Below are 7,788 nucleotides of genomic sequence, written 5' to 3' on the forward strand. Positions count from 1 at the left end.
AAACCACTCCATGATAAACACACCCTGACATGGCCCTGCCCACTGGAGGGACAAGAGCCAGCTCCATCCACCAGTGGGCAGGTACCAGCCCCTCCCACCAGGAAGCCTGTACAAGCCTCTTAGCCTCATCCACCACGGGGCAGACAGCAGAAGCAAGAAGAGCTACAACCCTACAGCCTGCAGAATGGAAACCACAGTCACGGAGTTACACAAAATGAGACAGCAGAGGAATATGATCCAGATGACAGAACAAAATTAAACCCCAGAACAACAACTAAGTGAAGTGGAGATAGGCAATGTACCTGAAAAAGGAATTCAGGGTAATAATAGTAGAGTAAGTCCTCTACATATGAACGAGTTCCATTCCAAGAGCATGTTCAGAAGACAAATTTGTTCGTAAATCCAACAAAGTTAGCCTAGGTACCCAACTAACACAATCAGCTATGTAGTACTGTACCGTAATAGGTTTATAATACTTTTCACACAAATAATACATGAAAAACAAACACACACAAAAAATAAAACATTTTTGGGACTTCCCTAGTGGTGCAGTGCTTAAGAATCTGCCTGCCAATTCAGGGAACACCGGTTCGAGCCCTGGTCCGGGAAGATCCCACATGCCATGAAGCAACTAAGCCCGTGCACCACAAGTACTGAGCCTGCACTCTAGAGACCGTGAGCCACAACTACTGAGCCTGCATGTCTCAACTACTGAAGCCCACGTTCTCTAGAGCCTGTGCACTGCAACTACTGAGCCCACGCACCACAACAACTGAAGCCCATGCGCTCTAGGGCCCACGTGCTGCAACTACTGAGCCTGTGTGCTGCAACTACTGAAGCCCGCACATCTAGAGCCCATGCTCTGCAACAAGAGAAGCCACTGCAATGAGAAGCCTGCACACCACAATGAAGAATAGCCCCTCCTTGCTGCAACTAGAGAAAGCCCGTGCACAGCAATGAAGACCCAACACAGCCAAAAACAAAAAAATTTTTTTTAATCTTATAGTACAGTACCTTGAAAAATACAGTAGTACCAGCTGTATCACCACTGCTTTTATGCTTGCTTCTGGACGTCCTCGGCTTGAAATAAAGATACTGTACTACTGTACTTTATACACTACCGTACACAAAAGCACAACCACTTCTAGAGGATGAATGCACATGAAAATGTACACCAGACACGTGAACTAACTTATGTAACTGGACGTGCAAACACACATTCACATCTTTGAAAGTTCGCAACTTAAAGGTTTTTATGTAGAGGACTTACTGTAAAGATGATCCAAGATCCTGGAAAAACAATGGAGGTACAGATTGAGAAGATATAAAAAATGTTTAACAAAGACCTAGAAGAGGGCTTCCCTGGTGGTGCAGTGGTTGGGAGTCCGCCTGCTGACGCAGGGGACACGGGTTTGTGCCCTGGTCTGGGAGGATCCCACATGCCGCGGAGCAGCTGGGGCCATGGCTGCTGAGCCTGTGCGTCCGGAGCCTGTGCTCCGCAGCGGGAGAGGCCACAGCAGTGAGAGGCCCGCATACCGCAAAAAAAAAAAAAAAGACCTAGAAGAACTAAAGAACAAACAAACAGAGATGAAGAATACAATAACAGAAATGAAAAATACACTAGAAGGAATCAATAGCAGAATAATTGAAGCAGAAGAATGGATAAGTGAGCTGAAAGACAGAATGGTGGAAATCACTACCACAAAACAGAAGAAAAGAGAATGTAAAGAAATGAGGACAGTCTAGGAGACCTCTGGGACATTAAATGCACCAACATTCGCATTATAGGGGTCCCAGAGGGAGAAGAGAAAGAGAAAGGACCTGAGAAAATATTTGAAGAGATAATAGCTGAAAACTTCCCTAACATAGGAAAAGAAACAGTCACTCAAGTCCAGGAAGCGCAGAGAGTCTCAGGCAGGATAAACCCAAGGAGCAACATGCTGGGACATGTAGTAATCAAACTGACAAAAATTAAATAAAGAATATTAAAAGCAATCAGGGAAAAAGCAACAAATAACATACAAGGGAACTTCCATAAGGTTATCAGCTCGTTTCTCAGCAGAAACTCTGCAGGCCAGAAGGGACTGGCATGATATATTTAAAGTGATGAAAGGGAAGAACCTACAACCAAGAATACTCAACCTAGCAAGGCTCTCATTCAGATTCAACAAGCTTTCCAGACAAGCAAAAGCTAAGAGAATGCAGCACCACCAGACCAGCTTTGCAACAAATGCTACAGGGACTTCTCTAGGCGGAAAAGAAAAGGCCACAACTAGAAACAAGAAACTTTGAATGGAAAAGCTCACCAGTAAATGAAACATACAGAAAAGGTAGGAAATCATCAGCACAAAAATATGATATCAAAACCAGCAATTTTGAGAAGAGGAGAGCACAAATGCAGGATATTGGAAATGCATTTGAAGTTAAAAGACCAACAACTTTAAACAATCTTGTTTATATATAGACTGCTATATCAAAACCTCATGGTAACTGCAAACTGAAAATCTACAATAGATACACACACAAAAAAGAAAAAGGAATCCAAACACAACACTAAAGATAGTTATCAAATCACACGAGAAGAGAAAAAAAGGGAAAAAATAAAACCTACAAAAACAAATCCAAAACAATTAACAAAATAGCAATAAGAACTTACATATTGATAATTACCTTAAATGTAAACAAATTAAATGCTCCAACTAAAAGACATAGACTGACTGAATGGCTACAAAAACAATACCCATAGATATGTTGTCTACAAGAAACCCACTTCAGATCTCGGGACACAAACAGACTGAAAGTGAGGGGATGGAAAAGGTATTCTATGAAAATGGAAATCAAAAGAAAGCTGAGGTAGCAATACTTATATCAGACAAGATAGACTTGAAAATAAAGACTATTACAAGAGACAAGGAAGGATACTACATAATGATTAAGGGATCAATCCAAGAAGAAGATATAACAATTGTAAATATCTATGCACCCAGCATAGGAGCACCTCAATATATGAGGCAAATACTAACAGTCATAAAAGGAGAAACCAAAAGTAACACAATAATAGTGGGGGACTTTAACACCACACATTCATCAATGGACAGATCATCCAGACAGAAGATCATTAAGGAAACATAGGTCTTAAATGACACATTAGATCAGATGGACTTAATTGATATTTATAGAGCATTCCATCCAAAAGCAGTAAAATACACATTCTTCTCAAGTGCACATGGAATATTCTCCAGGATTGATCACATGCTACTCCACAAAGCAAGCCCCGGTAAATTTAAGAAAATTGGAATCATATCAAGCATCTTTTCTGACCACAATGCTGTGAGATTAGAAATCAACTACAAGAAGAAAAAACTGTACAAAACACAAACACATGGAGGCCAAACAGTATGCTACTAAATAACCAATGGATCACTGAGGAAATAAAAAAATACCTAGAGACAAATGAAAACAAAAGCACAATGATCCAGAACCTGTGGGATGCAGCAAAAACATTTCTAAGAGGGAAATCTATAGCAATACAATCTTACCTCAGGAAATAAGAAAATCCTCACAGAAACAACCTAACCTTACACCTAAAGCAACTAGAGAAAAAGGAACAAAGAAACCCGAAGTAAGTAGAAGGAAAGAAATCACAAAAATCAAAGCAGAATTAAATGAAATAGAGACAAAGAAAACAACAGAAAAGATCAATGAAACTAAAAGCTGGTTCTTTGAAAAGATAAACAAAACTGATAAACCTTAAGCCAGACTCATCAAGAAAAAGAGGGAGAGGGCTCAAATCAATAAAATTAGAAATGAAAAAGGAGAAGTTACAATGGACACCACAGAAATACAAAGGATCATAAGAGACTACTACAAGCAACTATATGCCAATCAAATGGACAACCTAGAAGAAATGGACAAATTCTTAGAAAGGTAAAATCTCCCAAGACTCAACCAGGAAGAAATAGACAATATGAACAGACCAATCACAAGTACTGAAATTGAAACTGTGATTAACAAACTCCCAACAAACAAAATTCCAGGACCAGATGACTTGACAGGTGAATTCTATCAAACATTTAGAGAAGAGTTAACACCTATCCTTTGGAAACTCTTCCAAAAATCTCAGAGGAAGGAATACTCCCAAACTCATTCTATGAGACCACCTTCACCCTCATACCAAAACCAGACAAAGGTACCACCAAAAAATAAAATTACAGGCCAATATCACTGATGAACATAGATGTAAAAATCCTCAACAAAATACTAGCAAACTGATTCCAACAGCACATTAAAAGGATCATACACCATGATCAAGTGGGATTTATCCGAGGGATGCAAGGATTTTTCAGTATCCACAAATCAGTGTGATACACCACATCAACAACTGAAGAATAAAAACCATATGATCATCTCAATAGATGTAGAAAAAGCTTTTGACAAAATTCAACACTCATTTATGACAAAAACGCTCCAGAAAGTGGGCATAGAGGGAACATACCTTAGCATAATAAAGGCCATATATGACAAACTTACAGCTAACATCATACTCAATGGTGAAAAGCTGAAAGCATTTCTTCTAAGATAGGAAGAAGACAAGGATATTCACTGTCACCACTTTCATTCAACATAGTTTTGGAAGTCCTAGCCATGGCAATCAGAGAAGAAAAAGGAATAAAGGGAATCCAAATTGGAAAAGAAGAAGTAAAACTGTCACTGTTTGCAGATGACATGATACTATACATAGAAAATACTAAACTACTAGAGCTCATCAATGAATTTGGTAAAATTGCAGGATACAAAATAAATACACAGAAATCTGTTGCATTTCTATACACTAACATCAAAAGATCAGAAAGAGAAATTAAGGAACCAATCCCATTTACCATCATATCAAAAAGAATAAAATACATAGGAATAAACCTACCTAAGGAGGCAAAAGACCTGTACTCAGAAAACTGTAAGATGCTGATGAAAGAAATCAAAGATGACACAGATAGATATACTGTATTCTTGGGTTGGAAGAATAAATATTGTCAGAATAACTATATTACCCAAGGCAATCTACATATTCAATGCAACCCCTATCAAATTACCAATGGCATCTTTCACAGAGCTATCGATAGAACAAAAAATCTTAAAATTTGTATGGAGACACAAAAGACTCCCAAAAGCCAAAGCAATCTTGAGAAAGAAGAATGGAGCTGGAGGAATTAGGCCCTTTGACTTCAAACTATATTGCAAAGCTACAGTCATCAAAACAGTATGATATTGGCACAAAAATAGAAATACAGATCACTGGAACAGTATAGAAAGCCTAGAAATAAACCCATGCACCCATGGTTTATTAATCTATGACAAGGGAGGCAAGACTATACAATGGAGAAAAGACAGTTTCTTCAATAAATGGTGCTGGGAAAAGTGGACAGCTACATGTAAAAAATGAAATTACAACATTCTTTAACATTGTTCACAAAAATCAACTCAAAATCAATCAAAGAACTAAATGTAAGACTAGATACTATAAAACTGTTAGAGGAAGACATAGGCAGAACACTCTTTGTCATAAACTGCAGCAATATCTTTTTCAATCTGTCTCCTAGAGTAATGGAAATAAAAACAAAAATAAATAAATGGGACCTAATCAAACTCAAAATCTCTTGCACAGCAAAGGAAACCATAAACCAAATGAAAAGACAACCCACATAATGGGAGAAAATATTTGCAAACAATGCAAAAAAAAAAAAAAAAAAAAAAACAAGCAACCCAAACAAAAAATGGGCAGAGGACCTAAATAGACATTTCTCCAAAGACATACAGAGGGCCAAGAGATACATGAAAAGATGCACAACATCGCTAATTACTAGAGAAATGCAATTCAAAAGTACAGTGAGATATCACAATGAGATACACCAGTCAGAATGGCCATCATCAAAAAGTCTACAAACAAATGTTGGAGAGACAAATATTATATGATATTGCTTATATGTAGGATCTTAAAAAAAATGATACAAACGAACTTATTTACCACACAGAAACAGATTCACAGACTTAGAGAATGTACTAATGGTTACCAGGAGGGAAGGGTTGGAGGGGAGGGATAGATTGGGAGTTTGGGATTGACATGTACACACTGCTATACGTAAAATAGACCTACTGTACAGGGACAAGGACCTACTGTAGGACCTACAAGGACCTACTGTACAGCATAGGAAACTCCGCTCAATACTCTGTAATAACCTAAAGGGGAAAGAATTTGAAAAAGAAAAGATACATGTGTATGTATAACTGAATCACTCTGCCATACACCTGAAACTAACTCAACGCTTGTTGTTGTATGTATGTATGTATTTACTCATTTATTTATGGCTGCATTGGGTCTTCGTTGCTGTGCACGGGCTTTCTCTAGTTGCAGTGAGTGGGGACTACTCTTTCTTGCGATGTGTAGGCTTCTCACTGCGGTGGCTTCTTTTGTTGCAGAGCACGGGCTCTAGGCGTACAGGCTTCAGTACTTGTGGCACATGGGCTCAGTAGTTGTGGCTCATGGGCTCTACAGCGCAGGCTCAGTAATTGTGGCGAACGGGCTTTTGTTGCTCCGCAGCATGTGGGATCTTCCCAGACCAGGGATTGTACCCGTGTCCCCTGCACTGGCAGGCAGATTCATAAGCACTGAACCACCAGGGAAGTCCCCTCAACATTGTCGATCAACTATACTCCAATATAAAATAAAAAATTTTTTAAAATAAATAAAACACAAAAATAATAATAAACTTAAGCAGGGAAGATCAAGAAAGGATAAAACAAACAGAATATGTGATGGAATCTGGTTCACATGAAGTCACTAGAAGGTGCAGTTGACTTCCCTTCATTTTCCCATCAGTCAGTGCGGAGAGCAGCACTCTCACCCTCCTGCTTGGCAGTGTCCTAATGATGCTTTCAAAGTCCATGCTTAGAGGAAACACAATTCTCTCCACCTCTGAGAAAAACTTTTCCCAGAAGCATCAAAGACCCTGTGTAAAGCACTTAACTTTTTCAACAACGTTTTATACTACATCACATAGGTTTCATCTTATATGTCAAAACATCTCAAAAATGACAATGATAGAAAATTAAGTTTTAGGAAAAGTGTTCCATGGTGGTGTCAGAAGGCTGGGTTCCTGGTTCATTTCTCCTCCGGATTAATATAAGGATCGAATTTGAGCATCCAGGTTGATGGGCAGATTAGAACACTTCAGGTCTAAGTGTACCATTTCAATCAGTTAGTTTCTTTGGTAAATTTCAATGAATCAAGTTATATTCACTGATAATTATTGGAGTGCAGTTGTTCTATTTTATCCCTTGCAAGTAGATTAGACCAGCCAAGCAGAAGCAGAATTTCATTCTCTGTCAGGAGACTTTGACAAAGCACAGGCTATGTATAAATTAGCCTTCTACCTGCCCATGGAGGACTAAGAGGCAGAGCCTACTAGTGTTGGAAACTAAACACACACACACACACACACACACACACACACACACACACACTTAGAAGACTGAAACCTCAGAACTCGATGTTATAAAGCATAGCCTTGGAAAAGTTTGGAGCAGATTACAAAGGCCATGAATCTCTGGATAAAGATCCAAACAAAATAAATATTATTATGTATCAATGATTAACTGTAATGGAAACTATATCCTAGCCTGTAGGTCTCTTGGGCTTCTAGATTTCACAAATCATTAAAGGTACACACACACACACACACACACACAGTGTGCATGCATGCTCACATGCAAATAAACATGACAGCCACATAC

The sequence above is a fragment of the Mesoplodon mirus genome (assembly GCF_964341445.2).
Source record: "Mesoplodon mirus genome assembly, chromosome: 19".
In the NCBI taxonomy this organism is placed as follows: Eukaryota; Metazoa; Chordata; class Mammalia; order Artiodactyla; family Ziphiidae; genus Mesoplodon; species Mesoplodon mirus.